This window comes from Callithrix jacchus, chromosome 2 (genome assembly GCF_049354715.1).
Source record: "Callithrix jacchus isolate 240 chromosome 2, calJac240_pri, whole genome shotgun sequence".
NCBI lineage: Eukaryota > Metazoa > Chordata > Mammalia > Primates > Cebidae > Callithrix > Callithrix jacchus.
In genome coordinates, this window is record NC_133503.1 from 42,129,945 (window position 1) to 42,149,117 (window position 19,173).

The 19,173-nt window shown below is 40.0% G+C and overlaps 1 protein-coding gene across 2 annotated transcripts in view; it reads right to left on the minus strand.

Annotated features, from left to right (window-relative positions):
• Positions 1-19,173, minus strand: part of NR3C1 (nuclear receptor subfamily 3 group C member 1) — a 488,758-nt gene that overhangs the window by 399,254 nt on the left and 70,331 nt on the right. The window contains exon 2 of one of the 2 annotated variants that reach the window (XM_054246578.2): positions 1,002-1,146. The exons of the other annotated variant lie outside the window; for it this stretch is intronic. The gene's annotated coding sequence lies outside the window, so the exon portion shown is untranslated. The remainder of the gene's footprint in view (positions 1-1,001; positions 1,147-19,173) is intronic. 2 annotated transcript variants of the gene reach the window in all.

The following is a 19,173-nucleotide window of genomic DNA, read 5'->3' on the forward strand; positions in this document are numbered from 1 at the left end:
TTGGATTCATGGTTGGATTTCCTGATAAATAATTCTGTCTAGAAAAGGACTTTAGAAATCCCTTGAAGATGTAGTTTCAAACTTTACGTTTATAACCCCAAGCTGCAGATAATTAATATATAACTAATTTCTTCACAGATATTAGAGAATGTGTTCTATATGCAGGCAGCTGCTTTTTATATGCAGAACTTTCGGGATTTTTGGAGCCCATTCCTTCCAGACACTGCTGATATCGTGAGGTTGTTCACTATTTACTTAGAATTCTGTATGTCATACCAATCATTCACAACAATCTTTAAGTTCACATTTTAAAATAGACCACATGCCATTCACACCTTAGATAAATATCAGTTAACACTGAGTCATGAATCATACTTCTGTTTGCAGATCTATTGGGAAGGCAGCTATTTTAATGGCAATCTATATTTGCTGAGCATCTTCTATAGGCTAGGTCCTGTGCTTCATACTTCTCAAACACCATTTCGCTAATGGTAGTTAATAGTAACAAAAGCAGTTATTATTATTACAAAGATCATGTATTAGGCATCTGCTATGTTCCACTTGGCATATTTCCCCTTTAAACAGACAAAAGGCCTGAGGTTGCTGCTGCTATTCTTAAGTGAGGTTGAGTAACTTACTCAAGTTTACTCAGTTATTAAGTGGTAAACTCTGAGTCCCAGACCTTTTTTCCATCAGTCATTTGCATATAACTTGCGTAATTTTGACCACTGTGCATACTACTTGTACAATTATTTAAGTAATATTTTTAAAATTGACATACTTTTCTTTACATATTCTCAGCTAAAAAGGAAACGAAATATTATTGCCATACATGAAAAACTAATATCTTTTGCCACAAAAAGAAGTCAACCATATAAATAAATACAATGAAAGGTTGTTCTCTGCAGCCTGGGATGAGTCCCACTCTGATGTGCAGACTGATCCTCAAACAGTTCCCCTCCTAATTTCCATTACCCCATGGAGTCTATCATGTAAATTACCTTGTATTCCATCAGCGGCTTCGGGCCCACACTTTAGGCTTTATTTAATGCCGTCTAACGTGCTTCACGTAGGCGAGGATATTATGGATCATGGATCTCTGATGAAATGGAAGTAAATTACAATCATACTCTGGCAAACACACTACTGCAAAAAACCAGATAAGAAAACAGACACATAAATAATGATTTAATGAATAAATGTGTTAACTGTATTTTTTGGCAATAAATTTTGACAATGTTTCATTTTCCAGTGAGATGCAGTTTTTGATAGCTATATATAAAATAGTGTATGTGTGTATGTGGGATAGATGTATTTATATTATATATACATATGTAACACATGTATATGTATCATTCTGTTTATACTGGGAAGGCTTATGCTGTGCATATGCCTCCTGAAGATTATGTATGCCTAGACTAAAACAGTCCTATAAATTATTCTTGCGTAGGCTATAGTCTTGCTTTATGTATAAGAGGTCAATTCATAAGCAATTATAAATGAAATGTCAATCATAGTCATTATCTGAACAACAAACATTTATTAACTAGCATGAAAAATTCTTCTTGACAGTTTTTGGCTATGCCAGGATGTGGATGGAAGGGTTATGAGTGTTAAATCAATTTCTCCGCAATGAAAAGCCTATAATTTAAATGTCTTTATCCAGTGCAGTCTTATAGGAACTTTCATCTAAAAACATGAAGCTCTGTAGGCCAGGGTCCAAAATTTTTCAATATTAAAAAAGTTCAAAACCTTCAATTTTATGGGAAAAATTTCCTATTTAAAAGGCAATTTGATTTGGTAGACATAAAAATGACTTTGGAGTCAGAGAGACCAAAGTGAGAATCCCAATTTTAACCTACAAGTCGGGTGACCTTATCTATGCATTTGTTCCCTTGTTTAGTAAATGAGGGCATTAGCTCCTTTATCAGTGGATTTTTATAAGATTAAACAAAAAGAATTATAAATGATTAAGCCTAGTGCTTAGCTGATTATATCACTGATTTATTTATTCAGGGAACAAACGCTAAGTGTAGGTGCCAGGGACACAGCAGTGAATAAGGCAGATATGATGCTCCCAGCAAATAAGCCAGATTAAGATAATTATATTATGTGCTATGAAAGCAATTTGGAAATAAATCCAATGAGACAGACAGTAAGTGGTAGGCACAGTCTCTCTGAGGAAGTGGCATTTAATCTGAGAAGTGGCAGTTGAGATTGAGCAAGACATGGGGAGAATTAGGAGGTGGCATTTTAGGGGCAGGGAGGGGCCTTGGGGAACCCATTACTGGAGTCTGGGTAGAGATGACAGTGAATTGAATTAAGGCTATAACAGTGCAAATTGATCTCAATCTTGTGATAAATGTTATAAACTCCCTTTCTCCTAAAATAAAAGATAATTATATCACTGAACAATTTCTACTAAGTATAAATGAAAATGAAGAAAGCAAAAATGCTTCTTGAAATAAAACACAGGTTCTTAAGATCTTGGAGCCTCTTGACCTTCTTTTCTATGAATTAGTTTTCTTCCTGACCAGGCCCTTGAATCAGATATGTCTCTATGAAAAACAGGGCTGCTTTGGATTTGATTATTATTTTCATTTAGTATTGCTTGTCCAGATTCTTGGTAATAAAACTTTTCAGAGCTAATATAAAAAAAAAGATTGAATATTCTCTTCTTCCCTTATGGGATGTGCCCACTCAACTGACTCACAGGCAAACAAATTAAATCAGAGAAATTAATTATTGTATTGTGGTGTCTCTGCCATGGGGAAGTGCAATTCTTGAGTGGCTTGCTGGGCAGCCATGAAAATTGTAAGTGAAAGATACAAGACAGGACAAGGCCCACAGAGAAGACAACTCTGCTTGCATCCTTTTCTCTAGGTTCTCTCTAATGCTGGCTTAATTTGAGAAAAGGTCAATGAAGAACCGGACCTTTAGTTTGGTTGCCAGACAGCTGGGTGGTGAAGGCATTCTCTCTGCAGGAACTCTATTGGGTGTCCATGCATTTGAAAAGACAAGAAACTTATACTGTCAGTCATTAGTTTCCTTCTACTCTTCTATTTTTGGGGTTCCAGCTTGTGGACCACCTCCTTTTCTAGTTGGTCTTTCTCTTGACTTGGAGTATTCATCTTCAACACCCTGCTAGACACACTGGTCTTGGGTTGTCATTTAATCTCAGGAAACTAGTTCTCAGTGGTGAGAGCAGTCTTTCCTCTTGTAGGCATGATAAGGTAAGAATTGCTTGCTTTTTAATAGCCCTAGTTACCTTGGAATGGATTTCAAAGCAACACTGGAGGGTAACCATTGGTCTGAAATAGCCCATCCCCAGCCCTCCCACCCTCTTCCCCTCCTTTGGTATTTTTATGTAATTGTAGGGATAAGGGCATTTATTCACACTTCACATTGCAGTGTTCATTTTTTCAGATGATTGGAACACCTGGAGTGTAAGTGAAGTAAACAGTACAGAAGAAATGCCTCTGGTGGAAAGTATGAGCTTCCCATAATGATCTACTAATGACTTTGGTAGAACTTCTTCCCTTTTGTACAAATGCCTTGGACCTGCTTTACTACCGTAAAGTGTTCCTTTATCTCATTGTGAGGGCAGAGGATGTGTCTCTGCACATATGTGTGCACACTCAGCATCCTGAAAAGTACCTGGTACCCAGTGGTTGCTCAATACATGTTTGTTGAATAAAAGAATATCACAAGTTCAAAATGTATTTTCCAACTTACTTTCTACAGTCTCCTGGGCCTCAGATGCTAAATAGGTTGGAAAGTCATAGAGTTGTTTTACAGAAATAAAAAGACAATTTTAAAGGTTCACTATGGAATCATTAAACAAATTCTAGTTTTCCTATATTAAAAATATTTTTAAATAATACATTTTTGGATTCCAGGCAGCTGAGTTTAAAACTAATTCCAAATAATCCCTATTTTCTTTAAGCTAATCCATTGCATATCCAGAAAAAAAAAATTCAGAGAAGTGATTTTGTTGACAAAAGACTTGGCCAGTTTTCATAATGAGATTACCAGAGATATCAGAGAATGGTATTTTTAAAAATCTATTTAAAAATGCATTTTTAATAAACAGATAGGCAAGCAGTTAATTTACTAAAATAAAGAGAAGTAAAGCAATCTGATTGTATCAAGATGTTTCACATTTTCTTTTACTTAAATGACAAAACTTCCAAAGGAAAGGTTGTATTTTCTGTCAACAGAGACTTCTTTAGAGAATTTTAGGAAGACCTTTCAGGAAGTCCTTAGAGTGTCTTAGACAGAGGTGATGGGGGCTGGGGAAGAAACATGATAACTGAACACAAATGTATGGTCTACTCTGGAGGTCTTTGTAATACTCCAAATCAAACAATGGCCTCAGAAAATAATCAAATAAATGAACACTTGATAAAAACAAGTTAAACAGCGAAACTGCAAGGATCCTTTCTCTTTACTTTCTGTGTGATTTAGCTTTCTAGACAGCCATGAACTTTTGGTTAATTTCCTTGAAAGACTGTTTCTTCTCCCCTTTGCTCATTCTTTTTCTAATGGTTATTTCCTTCTCTTACCAATATCATCTGTTGAACTCCTACTCACTCTCAAAAGCCCAGTTCAAATTGTTTTCTCCATTTTTTTTTGAAACAGAGTTTCACTCTTGTTGCCCAAGTTGGAGTGGAATGGCATGATCTTGGCTCACTGCAACCTCCTCCTTCTAGGTTCAAGCAATTCTCCTGCCTTAGCCTCCCGAGTAGCTGGGATTACAGGCATATGTCACCATGCCTGGCTAATTTTTTGTATTTTTAGTAGAGATGAGGTTTCTCCATGCTGGTCAGGCTGGTCTTGAACTCCCCACCTCAGGTGATCGGCCCACCTTAGCCTCCCAAAGTGCTGGGATTACAGCTGTGAGCCACTACGCCTGGGCCAAATGTTTTCTCATTTACTGAGAAGTTACTGTTCTTCCTCCTCTCAACTGCCAGGCTGAACAAACCCCTCCCTTCTCTGTACTTTGAACAAACACATTGTATTGCAACAGCTTGTATATTTTCCAATTTCCCTCCAGACCAGGGGTCAGAAACTGGAGAGTCCTAATTAGGGAAGACGAGTCAGGCTGGTGGGACCAGGGGAAAGCAAAAAGAGAAAGCAGATAAGCAATAAATTTGCATTTCTCCATGGTCCAGGACACATAGCCCTCCTGTGCCCAACTTATCACCAGACACCTGCAAGTTAACTCACTGCAACTTTGGCGTTATAAGTACTGCACGAAACCCTCTTCGGCATACAGCATAAGCGCTATTCTATAAAATCTCCAGCAAGCCTCTGCTTCCTTGCAGACAGCTCCTCTTCTGTTGATTTTCTCACTGCCCTCTCACAATGTATTTTCATACTTTCTCTAATAAATCTGTATTTCTTTATCCACAACTGTTTTGGGAAATTCTTTTACCTGTGTGCCACCAGCCCAGACTGCTATTGCTCCCTTGTGTTAGAAACGATGGCACGCAGGCCAAATCTGTCCTGTTGCCTTTTTTGGGGAGAGGGGAGACTGTGAACAACGGCTTTTACATTTTTAAATGGTTGGTAAAAAAGGAGAATGTGATGATTTCATGACATGTTAAAAACACTATAAGATTCAATTCTGTATCATCCATAGTTACTTTTGTGCTATAACAGTACAGTTGAGTTGTTCTTGACAGTGGCCCGTGAAGTATAATGTAGTTACTGTCTGACCCTTTATAGAAAAAACTGTGCTAATACCTGCTCTGTGGGCTGGGATCATTGTGTGTGGTCATGTAGCTGACATTTATTGTTACCATACACTGAGCATTGTGCTAAATAATTCATGTACTTTACCTTGTTTAATCCCTAACAACTCTATGAGGTAGGTGCTATTATTATTTCCACTTACAGATGAGGAAACTGAGGCACAGAGATGTTGAGAACCTCTCCCAAAGTTTCACGAGTAGCAATTTGTAGATTTTTGATTCACAATGAGGTCTGCTTGCCTCCAGTCAAGGCTCATAGCTACCACTCTGTTTAGCCCCAATGTTGTCCAGGACCATCACTGTTACCCAGGTGCTGAGGGAAGTACCTGGCAATCCTTGTGGGACAAATTAGTTACATTTCCTCTCTATTGCCCCCAGCTGTATTCCTCTGTTTAGAGAGAGATGTGGCTTCCCTCCCAAGTCAAACATAGACTTCCATTGCTTTTGCTGGGTAGAGTGAGGGCCACAGCTCACAGATGGATTAATTAATCTATTAATGACATACAGTGGACATATCCCATGAGCTAGGCTCTGTGCTAGGGCTGAAATGTAGACTTGGAGGAGCTCAAAGTCTAGAGATATATCCTTCAATATTTGAAGAAGGATGCAGAAATCTCTCTCTGGATCCTGGGAGTCTGAATCTGGTAGGGCAGTGGAGTAGCAGATATGAGATTTCAGACATTTCACATAGTAGTGTCATGTCATATATCCTTCCAGTGTTTTCATGAGAGACCTTATTATTTTTATTTATCATTTAAAAAATCTAACTGCTTTATTGACATATAATGGTTATATAAAAACTGTTTAATGTATAGAATCTGACAGTTTTGAACGTATGCATATACCTGTGAAACCATCACCACAATCAAGGGAGGAAACATATCCATCATCTCTAAAAGTTTCTTCCTGTCCCTCCCTACTTTTGTGGAAAGAACACCTAACTTGAGATCTATATATTCAAGTGCACAATACAGTATTGTGAACTCTAGGCACTGTGCTGTATAGCAGGTCTCTAGAACTTCATCTTGCATAAATGAAACTTTACACTCATTGCTCAATGGGTATTTATTGATGTTTTAAGAATTTTCCCCTTAAGAGGAAGATTTAGTAATGAGTCCAGATGGCACAGTGGCTGCTGATGAAAAAGTGAGGACTTTCTACTTTCTCCACAACTTCTTCCTTTTATGCTCAGGGAGGAAAGGGCAGATGGACACTCCCCGGGCCCCTGTCGCTACTTGGGTATTTACTGCTACACTTGATTATGGGGATTTCTCTAATGACCAGATGTAGCATGAGGGCCAGTGCGACCGGGCTAGGAAAGGGTGGGGACATCCACTAATTAGTTGTAGGACCTTAAAACTTAAAATACTTCCTGTGTTTTACTTTTTTACTTGTGAAATGGGGATCATAATAACTACCTTGTAGGCTTGTGAGGGCTAAGTGGGATACATAAAAGGATCTTAGCACAGTCCCTTTGGCATTGTAAGTTCTCAAATATTAACTGCTACTCATGCAGCCGCTATTCCTACCGTGGTTACTACAGTATCGTTTTTATTAGATTCCAGAAACTGAGCCTTGAAAAGAGCAGGAAATGTCAGGATATGTGCTGTGTGTTGGAAGAACATGCTGACCTGTAATAGAATCATTATAGAAGTTTCATAGTGTGCTATTGGCTGGAATGTTTATCTAGGCAAAATATTATCCAGAGATTCCTACTTGAGACCTTTTTGGTTACAGGAATTTGGTCAGGAATCAAATCATGTACTTGAAGAATAACACACATTCTTTCACTTAGTCCTCTCCAGTATACTATAAAGTGTGTTTTTTTTTTTTTTTTTTTTCCCTTGAAGAAACAGATTCAGCACTGGTCTGTTGCTGGTATGTGATCACTCAGCCAGCAAATGGCAGTCAGGATAAAGGTGTCTCCATCTCCAAAGCTCAGGCTCTTAGCTATTATGAACTCTCTTTACTATACAATATCTAGTTGAGGGTGATAGGGACTTCCTTGCATACTTTAGATTTAAAATAAAACAAAAGTATTTAAGAAGGAAGAACATACCACTTTTAGGCAAGAAAATGCCTAAAAGTGCCTGTTCTGTTTCTCATTCTGTCTCCTCTACAAGTAAAAAGAAAAGTAAGGTTCTATTCTTGTGTTTTTCTTCTGTATTCTACATCTCAACCTGAGACAGAGTGAGGAGCCGGGAGAGCTAAGCGAGGGTGATGTCTAAGAGGTTTGCCTAAGATGAAGCTAACAGGACTAGCAATAAGGAACATAGATAATAATGACTACTAATAATTCAATTGTAACATGCATTTCCTTGAGTGTTTACTATGCTGCAGATATTGTGCTAAATATTTTACATGTATTAGCTCATTTCATTCCTCTAACTACACTGTGAGGCAGGCATTAGTACCTCCATTTTGCAGCTGAGAGAACAGGATCAGAGAGATTGAGAAACCTGCCCATGGTGCACGGCTGCCTTGGTGTGGACACAGATGTGCTGAGTTCACAGTAGGGGCTCATAGGCACTGGCAATAGACTTTTAGAGGCCACGTCTGAAGGTAGTGAAGTGGTGCTCCCTCCTGCCTCTTATTGGAGTTGTTTTCATAAAGTAGGTAAAAGAAATAAGGCAATCAAACAGACCTGAAACTTCTGGATAGAGTCGTGGGGTTCTCCAGCTGAAATAATCTGGCCAATAGTTCTTAAAGCTGAGCATGGGCTCAAGAATTTGAATTTTCTATCAATTTCTTGGTCAGAGCTGGGACCCAGAGCTTACACACACACACACACACACACACACACACACACACACACACGTGGAAGATACAGTGTCCCTTATTCAAAAAGCGGGAAAATTTTTCATTAAATAAGATAAAAGATAAAAACTGTTTCCTATTTTCCATGATCTCTCTTAACTAGTCATGGCATTTTTTTTTGGTTTAATGTCCTAAGAAAAATTAAAATAGTAAATGATTAGCAAGAATCATACTATTCATCTGCAGATCATACAAAGCCAATTTTAAAGAGTATTTGAGGAGTCACTGAAATTATACAATTCATCTTTAATAGCTCATACGTACAGATGTATTCTGTTCTTACTGGAAGAGTAGAGCTGCAGCATAAGACTCTGCTGTTTTTATTTCACTCCTTGATGTGGACACATTCCAGAAAAGTTCGCTTCCATTCATTTACTGATGGGTAAGGAAATACTGACAGGGCAAGGAACCATAGGTTGCCTTAGCTTTCCTGTTCCTTCGTTGAGTGTAAGCCGTGGCTAATACACAAGTTAGAAAGAATATGATAGGCTTCTTCAGTGGTTCATGTTTTTTAGAGTGCTTTCTTTTTGTGAAAGCATTCGAAATTCTTTTTTTTTTTTTCAAGGAAAGTTCTGGTTCAAATGAAAAGTGTGACTTCTCTGGGCTGCCAGTACCCTCTCCAGTTCCCTCTCCTCACAGTTTATTCAGTTATAGAAATAACATGCTTACTTTATACTCTGAATCTTATGCATATGAAGCCACTGAAATTCTGTGCTCAGAGGGCATTGTAAATGTTATCTGTAAATGGGGCTGCAAGAACTGCAGGTACACATATTACACTTATCTCTGCTCACACTCATTCACCATGTGTCCTGTGAATGTCCTAGTATCTCACTGAACTTTACTCACAAATATCAAAGTATCAGGAATTTCATTGTGGCTACAGCATTGAACCAACTGTGAGGCACTTGTGAGTGTGAGGGCCTTGTGTTTAGGTGCTGATGGTGCCACTGGTCTAGGGGACCACATTATAAGAATCCTTGACTTAGATAATTACCATAATTTTCCAGTTCACTATGAATGTATAGATTCGAAAACAGGCAACATTTTGCTTATTATCCTAACAACAAAGGCTTTCAAAGTTTTTCCAAAAGAATCAAATTGCTTCCCAAACAAATGACTCCTACAAAATAACATTTTAATGAGTTAAAGGGCAGGAAAATAAGAAACATCTAAATTGAATTTGTTAAAAAATACATATGGTTTTCCAAAAGTAAAGGCCTGAAGCAAAACTGGAATTATGTTTTACTAAACCAAACAGTTTGGGAAAATGTTGAAAGATACTTAGCTGGACTTAAGATGCCTGAAAGCATTCCCTATTTCTAGAATTTCATTTTGGCGGGTTAGCTTCTGACCTGAGCTTGTGCCACCAAAGGGTACAGGATTGCAATAGCACAGAAGAGAGGCTATTTCCAGAGTTAAGATTCTTATTTCTCATTAATTTTCTCTTACTTTTTTAGGTTAATATAATTAGCTCAAGCTATTTCTGTCTTCTTAGCAAGGAAGAATTTCCCTCTTCTTCACCCACACTTATTTTTTTCTTCTTTGGTATGATCCAAGGATAAAATTTGCAAATTCCAAAGCAAACTCTCTCAGTTCTGAGGCTTATCCCTTCACCGTGACAGAGTATTTTCAGTCTCAGCAAATGTGAACTTTCGTTGCAGATTTGAAGCAGTTTCTGTGTAAGACTGAAGCTCACAAGTGAAGGCAGCTTTGCAGAAGTATAAAGTGTTGTCCCCAGTCCTCGTAAATACCATGTGGATATCCAGGTACATCACACATCTTTCAAACCCTGTCATCTGGTCTAGCTAAGGACTAGGGAGATCTAATCAGAGGTTTTTGACTTGTTTTAAGCTTATGAGTGTGAAGCATTAGCAGATTTACACTTCACCAAGTTGTTTCCTCTTCTGTGGGAAAATGTTTTTCCCTCCTCTCCTTCTGTCCCTTTGCCTTTTGTTTGATTTTGCTAACACACTGCTTTAACCTGTTTTGCAATACCGTTTCTGTCAACTCTTAGGGTCCCAGTAAAGAAAATGAATGTGTGGTTCCTCATTCTACGATCTTAATTAAATATCATAGCGTTCATTGTTATGGGGTTTTCATACTTCAGCAGTTTGGAATTGACCTGAATTAAGAGGCACAAACAGTTTTGCCACTAAATTTGTGTGACCTTGGGTAATCTGCAACATTTCTAAACTTTACTTTTATTAAGAATTGCACAGGAATACCATCACCTATCTTAGGATAAATGTTCTCAAACACTGGGTTAGGTATTAAAATGGAGATTTCATACCCTACTCTCAGAGTTTGATTTAGCATGTGTGCCAGAGATATTTGCTGTTCAGGCAAGCACTGTTTGGCAAGGTCAAGGGCTGTGAGGAGAAATGACTTGTGTGTAACCATTTCTCCAAAGCATTTTAGAGCTGCTACCTGATTATCTCAGCTCTCTTTTCCTTTGCCATGCATTCCAGTTGTATACTAACAGGATGGAAACAGCCTGGATCCCTGAATCACTATGTGGAAGGGAGGTATCACAGACAATCATTAGACCTATGGTGGACTTTGAGTAAAGAATGAGCTTTTAAATACTAACAAACAGATATTTGAGGGGTGAGTTTGTTTCTGTAGCATAAACTAGCTCATGACAAAACCAGCCATATGATACCACAAGTAGGGTGCTGCTGTGTTAGGCTGTTCTTGCATTACCGTAAAGAAATACCTGAGACCATGTAATTTTTTGTGTTTTAATTGGCTCACAGTTCTACAAGCTGCACGAGCATGGTGCCAACATCTGCTAGGCTTCTGGTGAGGCCTCAGGAAGCTTACAGTTAAGGTGAAGCAGGAGCAGGCGCATCACATGGTGAGAGCAAAAGAGAGAGAGAGAGAGAGAGAGAGAGAGAAAGAGAGAGAGCGGGGAGGTCCCAGACTTTCAAATGAGATCTCATGTGAAATAATTGAGCAAGAACTCACTCATCACCAAGGGGCTAGCACTAAGCCATGCATGAGGGATCCACTCCCATGATTCAGTATCTCCGTACCAGGATCCACCTCCAACACTGGAAATCACATTTCAACATGAGATTTGGAGAAGACAAACATCCAAACAGTATCAATTGCCATAGCGAAACCCGAATGTATGTGGCTTATGTGTCAGGTTATAGGCAGTGAGGAAATTGGTAATGGAGACTTGAAATGAGGAGCTGATGCTAGTTAGTAGAAAAAAAAGTTGTAGAAACTATCACCTGTGATAACTTAGAAGAGGAATCATTTGTATGTTATGAGATGGCAGCTCTAGGGGAGTGTTTTAGAGAATACAAAATTGTAGTATGTTTCGGCCATTGTTGGTTGCAGTCGGCAAAGTATTATTTTAAAAAAGATAGAGTCAGATACACACACACATTTGGTACAAATGAAAGACAACAGAGCCCAGAAATGCGAGGCCTTAAAAGATTGGAAAACCCATTGTATTTGGACCACAAACTGTGAGTAATGTGATTTTTTTTTTTTTTTTGAGACGGAGTTTTCGCTCTTGTTACCCAGGCTGGAGTGCAATGGCGCAATCTTGGCTCACCACAACCTCCGCCTCCTGGGTTCAGGCAATTCTCCTGCCTCAGCCTCCTGAGTAGCTGGGATTACAGGCACGTGCCACCATGCCCAGCTAATTTTTTGTATTTTTAGTAGAGATGGGGTTTCACCATGTCGACCAGGATGGTCTTGATCTGTTGACCTCGTGATCCACCCGATTTGGCCTCCCAAAGTGCTGGGATTACAGGCTTGAGCCACCGTGCCCGGCCGAAATGTGATATTTTTAAAAAGCCATGAATAACAAATGCCCAGAAACACAGATGACTCAAACGACTCAGGGCAAAGATTGGATTTGGTGTGTGACCATTAAGTTCAAAGGCATCTACAAAGACATAAAGCAGTGAAAACTGTGTCTCAAACAAAAACTGTAGATGCCACTGGTACATGGGACTAAATGGAAGCAAATATATGGGAAGTCTACTGAATTCTTGACAAAGTTGTATCTGTCTGAAAAGCAAGGAACTTAAAATGACCCGTGGCCCTCAAACATTTATGAACAGAAAGAGAGTAGGGAGGGTCTGTGCCACAACCCTCACTTCAGAGGCAGCAAGGGACAATAATGGAAGATTAAGAACCTCCCAGAGGGTAGAGCCAGGTGCTATATTGTCACCAAAAGGCAGGCTAACCTTGCATTTTAACACTTTTCTGCCATGCCCAAACTATTGAAGAGTAGTATGAACTCAATTTGTGGTCACTGACAGACTTTTTGCCTCTCTGAGATACAAAGGTAGTTTTTTTATTCAAATCATTTGAACTGCCCCATAACCAGTTTTATTTGTATTGCATTTGAACTGCACAAGTCTTTGTCTTTTTTTTTTAAAGTTAAGAAAAACCTTGATGCTATGTTTGGTGGTAGTTGTAGGCTGACAGGTTTGACAAGTCTTTTTGGTATGTGGGGAAACAAATGGAATCTTGAAAAGTACATTCTTCCCATCAGAATTATTGAGAAATCAGCTCGAAAACTAGCCAGGTTACTTGGGGTTCTGGAGACCTGATGAGGGGCTGGGACAAGGGCTCCATCTCGGGTTTGCACAATGGTTGTGCATGTCTCCATGCGGTGCGTGTTTAGTGAATGTCTACATCAGTGGTGTTTTGGTGTAGTTGAGGGCCTTAGGTATTATTTAGCCTGGCCACCTACACAGGATGAGACCTGTTTCATCAGTGCTGTTAACACTTTGACAGGGCACCCACTCTTTCATGTATGATTTTTGTTAGAAAAACTGTAAATGCATGGAGCTTCAATGTGCCTCCCTAAACCTTCTCTCCCTGAGTCTAGGCCTGCACCTGTTTCAGCTCCTGTGTCTACATTTCTGAAATTAGAATCTGTCATCACTAAGTGGAAGAGCAGTCAGGAGGCGACCAAGTAGAAGGCAGTCACTGCCTAGAAAATTGGAGCAGCCTCCCCTAAGCCTGTTTCAGAGCTGTGTCCTCATTGTTCAAACAGCCACCAGCCACCAGCCAACAGTTCAACAGCCAAGGCAGAATTTCATAATAGCTGATCTCCTTTGCTTGCTTTTCTTGGATGCTGTAAAGGCGACTCATGCATTAGAGTAACCCTGCTTAAAATGCCCATTTTTCCCTCCATTCCTGTCCCCTTGCCTACTGCAGCTTCTTTGGTAGCTTGCTCTGCCCAAAATAGGAGACAGACACACACACAGACACGGAGACAGACAATAAACTCCTGGGAGTGTGAAGGTAGGCAAACCAACAAAGTAAAAGTTTATTTAAAATGGCCCCCACAAGGAAAATATAATTTATGATGTGATCCTATTATGTAAAATTATAAAAATTACTGAAAAAGTGACCCAGAAATAAGAAAAGAACATAAAATTGTTGCATTCCCTCAAGCCTGGCCAAAGTATATTATCTCCTCTTTTGCTCAATTTTCTCCCAGTTCTGAATATAAAAGCCCAGAAAATCAGGGAGAGAAGCTCTTTGGAACTTATCAGGGGTGGGAAGAGAAACTGAGTGGGCAGAACAAGAATTGTTTTGAGTGTGTAGGGAACGAGTGGGAACACCTCCTGCCTTTTGTCTATCACATGAGTGGAAGCACTTAAGGACAGCACACGATCGCACTGTATGTGTATCACAGCCTGAGAGTTTGCGGCAGGTGCTTCACTCTGTTTTTTAGTTGAACACTTTGAAGCAGAGTTCGTTTGTATATTCATGTATCCATCCAAATATTTTTGAGTGCAAGACACTGTCCCTGTAAGTTATTAGTAGTCGCCAATTACATGGCAGTTTTTCAGCTGGTTAGTAACACCTTTATCTGTACTGTAAAGATGCTGCTGCTGCTGCTATGTGGTATGTGTTCAATTCTGCATCAGACATTGTCAGTTTCAAATACCTATATATATACTTTGTATATATATACAAATATATACACACATACATATGTGTGTACATGTTTATATGTATATATAAATACTTTGTGACTAGAGAGTATATATATAAACACTTTGTGACAGGAGAGCCCTACATAAGAGGCAATCCAGGAGGAGAAACTTAAGAAACAGAAGTTGGGTTCTGGGGAGTGGTACATGGTTCTAATATTTCAATGAGAAACAATGAAAAGTACTATAAGAATTTTACCAAGGCTCTATGAAGCTTAATACATACCTACAGCTAAACTCTCTGAGTCGGTACCAAAAGCTCAATTTGTTGGACAGACCTCCGTTTGTTGAGGACCCCTATCTTACATATCTTTCATTTCCTTCCCAATCCCCTCCTAGCCTAATGTGAAACACACAGCAGATGCTTGCTATAGAACTTCGGAGCTGCAGGTGGCTTTAGAGACCAACACAGACCCACCCTTGAATTGTAGATGAGAAGTCAGGAACCTGCCTGGACCCTTAGAACAGCTTTCTGTTGGATTGTTCAGCCTCTAGCTCCCCAGGTGCTACATAGCCCCTATATCCCTTCTCGCTTGGCTTGTGCACGTCCAACTGTCAAGTATCAAGTGGGTGGCCTTACTCGAACTGACTCCCTCTTGAGCCCCAATCAAAGTTAGGTCACCCTTCTAATTCTCCATCACACCACTCCTTGTTTAGCATTTTCCACCACTTATAATTGAGCGTTAATTTTTGTGACTATTAAAGTCTATCTCCTAACCAAGCAGTGAGTGCCATGAAAGCAAGATTTAGTCTGTTAGTTCATCACCACATCCCAGTTCTAGCATAGTCCCAGCACATAAGAGCTTGGTGAATATTTGTTGAATAAATAAGTGGTTGGAAGTCGCTGGGCGCGGTGGCTCAAGCCTGTAATCCCAGCACTTTGGGAGGCCGAGGCGGGTGGATCATGAGGTCAACAGATCGAGACCATCCTGGTCAACATGGTGAAACCCCGTCTCTACTAAAAACACAAAAAATTAGCTGGGCATGGTGGCGCGTGCCTGTAATCCCAGCTACTCAGGAGGCTGAGGCAGGAGAATTGCCTGAACCCAGGAGGCGGAGGTTGCGGTGAGCCGAGATCGCGCCATTGCACTCCAGCCTGGGTAACAAGAGCGAAACTCCATCTCAAAAAAAAAAAAAGTGGTTGGAAGTCACATACCCGATCTGTCTTTGTACAAGACAAATCTGTTTGTCTTCCTCCTGTCTAAATTCCTTCTTTATTTACTCATTTTTTAACAGTCAAGAAAAACATGTTTTAGCCTGATTAAAAAGAGCTGCCACAGGCTGGGTGAAGTGGCTCACACCTGTAATCCCAGCACCTTGGGAGGCCAAGGCAGGCAGATCATGAGGTCAGGAGATCGAGGCCAACATGGTGAAGCCCTGTCTCTACTAAATAAAAAAAAAAAAAAAAAAAAAAAAAAAAAAAATTAGCTTGGCATGGAAGTGCATGCCTATAATCCCAGCAACTCAGGAAGCTGAGGCAGGAGAATCGCTTGAAGCTGGGAGGCGCAGAGATTGAAATAAACAGAGATTGCACCACTGCACTCTAGCCTGGTGACAGAGTGAGACTCCATCTCAAAAGAAAAAAAAGAGCCACCACAATTTGACTTTTTGTCTAAGCTCCTCATGTGCTTTCAGACCTCCATGCCTTTGCATATGCTGTACCCTCAGAGAAATGCTCTGCCTGCTGTTCCTGCAGAAGTGGATGAGCACCTACCCTTCCGTCACTTTCTTAGTGAAGTTCAGACTCCCCGAGCAAGGGCTGCTTGGTTGGTTCTTAATGTTTCCAGTGCTTTGTCAGTATTTCTGTGAGTAAAAGGGTGGCATACTGTCTTTCCAAAACCTGTCCCTGAATTCCTTCCACCTCCCCCAAGGCTGTTGTGAATAATGAAGTGTCCAGGGCGACATGCAGCCAATGGTTCATCCACCACCTGCCTCTGGCAGCCCCTTGCTGCTGTCTCTCCTCCCAGATCTGTCTCCTTTTATTTTCCTGGCCTTTCTTCTGATCTCCTTCTTCGTCTTTTGCAGGGTCCTCATCCCCAAATTTCTCTCTTATTATGTTAGGGGCACTGATTTCGCTGTTTGTTTCTCTTTTGAGAAATATGATGTCTCGGAAGAGGCAGCGGCTCACATTGCACACCTAAAGAGACCCAGCAAGGCATTTTCCTGAATATAAAGCTCTTTCTCCTAAGGTGAATTCTGCTTTCCCATAGCCTGCAAAAAGAAGGCAGTCAAGTTTCTGGCTTTAAATTGTAACTTTTCTTTCCTCTTTTAGATGCTTTAGAACCTAAGCAGAAGCAAGTGTCTTTCATAAAGCCACTTCCCTTTGACACCTCGGATTCTCAGCAGGCTTAGTAATAGCGGCTGTCCATTCATCTCTGGGGACCGCTTTTGAAGCTGACTCTGTGAATAGCTGTATAACATCTACAAGGCTCTATAAAGAAAGGCATCATTAGGAAGGAGATGTTCTTAGAAATGGCTCTGTAGAGAACAACCCAGGATTGGAGCTCGCGTTGAATCCACAAACGGTGTCCACTCAGAGACCCAATCAAAAAGTCAGCAACTACGCAAATGACCAGCGGACAAATCCACAAAGATGGGAAGAAAGCAGCGCTAAAAGGAGGAAAACACCCGAAACCAGAACACCTCGCCTCCTAGAAAGGACCAAAACTCCTCACCAGCAAGGGAACAAAGCTGGACGGAGAATGACTGTGACGAAATGACGGAATTAGACTTCAGAAGATGGATAATGAGAAACTTTTGTGAGCTAAAAGATCATGTATTAAATCAATGCAAAGAAACTAAGAACCTTGAAAAAAGATTTGAAAAAAGATTCGAGGAAATGATAACAAGAATGGATAACTTAGAGAGGAATATGAATGAATTAAAGGAGCTGAAAAACACAATACGAGAACTTCGCGAAGCAAACACAAGTTTCAATAGCCGGATTGACCAAGCAGAAGAAAGAATATCTGAAGTTGAAGACCAACTCAATTAAATAAAATAAGAAACCAAGATCAGAGAAAAAAGCGCAAAAAGAAATGAACAAAGTCTCCAAGAAATGTGGGACTATGTGAAAAGACCTAACCTACGTTTGATAGGTGTACCAGAAGGGGACGAAGAGAATGAATCCAAGCTGGAAAATACTCTTCAGGACATCATCCAGGAAAATTTCCCCCACCTAGCAAGACAGGCCAACACTCAATTGCAGGAAATACAGAGAACACCACAAAGATATTCCGCAAGAAGAGCAACCCCAAGGCACATAATCGTCAGATTCAACAGGGTTGAAATAAAGGAGAGAATACTAAGGGCAGCCAGAGAGAAAGGTCGGGTCACCCACAAAGGGAAGCCCATCAGACTCACAGCAGATCTCTCGGCAGAAACACTACAAGCCAGAAGAGAGTGGGGGCAAATATTCAACATTCTTAAAGAAAAGAACTTTCAACCCAGAATTTCATATCCAGCCAAACTGAGCTTCAGAAGTGAAGGAAAAATAAAATCCTTTGCGAACAAGCAAGTACTCAGAGATTTTGTCACCACCAGGCCTGCTTTACAAGAGCTCCTAAAAGAGGCACTACACATAGAAAGGATCAACCAGTACCAGCCATTCCAAAATCACACTAAATGCTAAAGAGCTTCAACATAATGAAGAATCTACAACAACTAACAGGCAAAACAGCCACTTAGCATCAAAATGGCAATATCAAATTCACACATAACAATATTAACCCTAAATGTAAATGGACTAAATGCACCAATCAAAAGACACAGACTGGCAAATTGGATAAAAATCCAAAACCCATCAGTGTGCTGTATCCAGGAAACCCATCTCACATGCAAGGATATACAAAGGCTCAAAATAAAGGGATGGAGGAAGATTTACCAAGCTAATGGAAAGCAAAAAAAACCAGGAGTTGCAATTCTCATCTCTGATAAAATAGACTTTAAAGCAACAAAGATCAAAAGAGACAAAGAGGGCCATTACATAATGGTAAAAGGATCAATACAACAAGAAGAGCTAACGATCCTAAACATATATGGACCCAATGCAGGAGCACCCAGATACATAAGGCAAGTTCTTAATGACTTACAAAAGGACTTAGACTCCCACACAATAATAGTGGGAGACTTTAACACTCCACTGTTAATACTAGACAGTTCAACCAGACAGAAAATCAACAAGGATATCCAGGGCTTGAACTCAGACCTGGAGCAAGCAAACCTGATAGACATTTACAGAACTCTCCACCCCAAATCCACAGAATACACATTCTTCTCAGCACCACATCACACCTACTCTAAAATTGACCACATAATTGGAAGTAAAGCACTGCTCAACAAATGCAAAACAACTGAAATCATAACAAACAGCCTCTCAGACCATAGTGCAATCAAGTTAGAACTCAGAATTCAGAAACCGACCCAGAACTGCACAGCTTCATGGAAACTGAACAACTGGCTCTTGAATGTTGACTGGGTAAACAACGAAATGAAGGCAGAAATAAAGAAGTTCTTCGAAACCAATGAGAACGAAGACACAATGTGCCAGAACCTCTGGGACACATTTAAAGCAGTCTCTAGAGGAAAGTATATAGCAATAAGTGCCCATATGAGGAGAATGG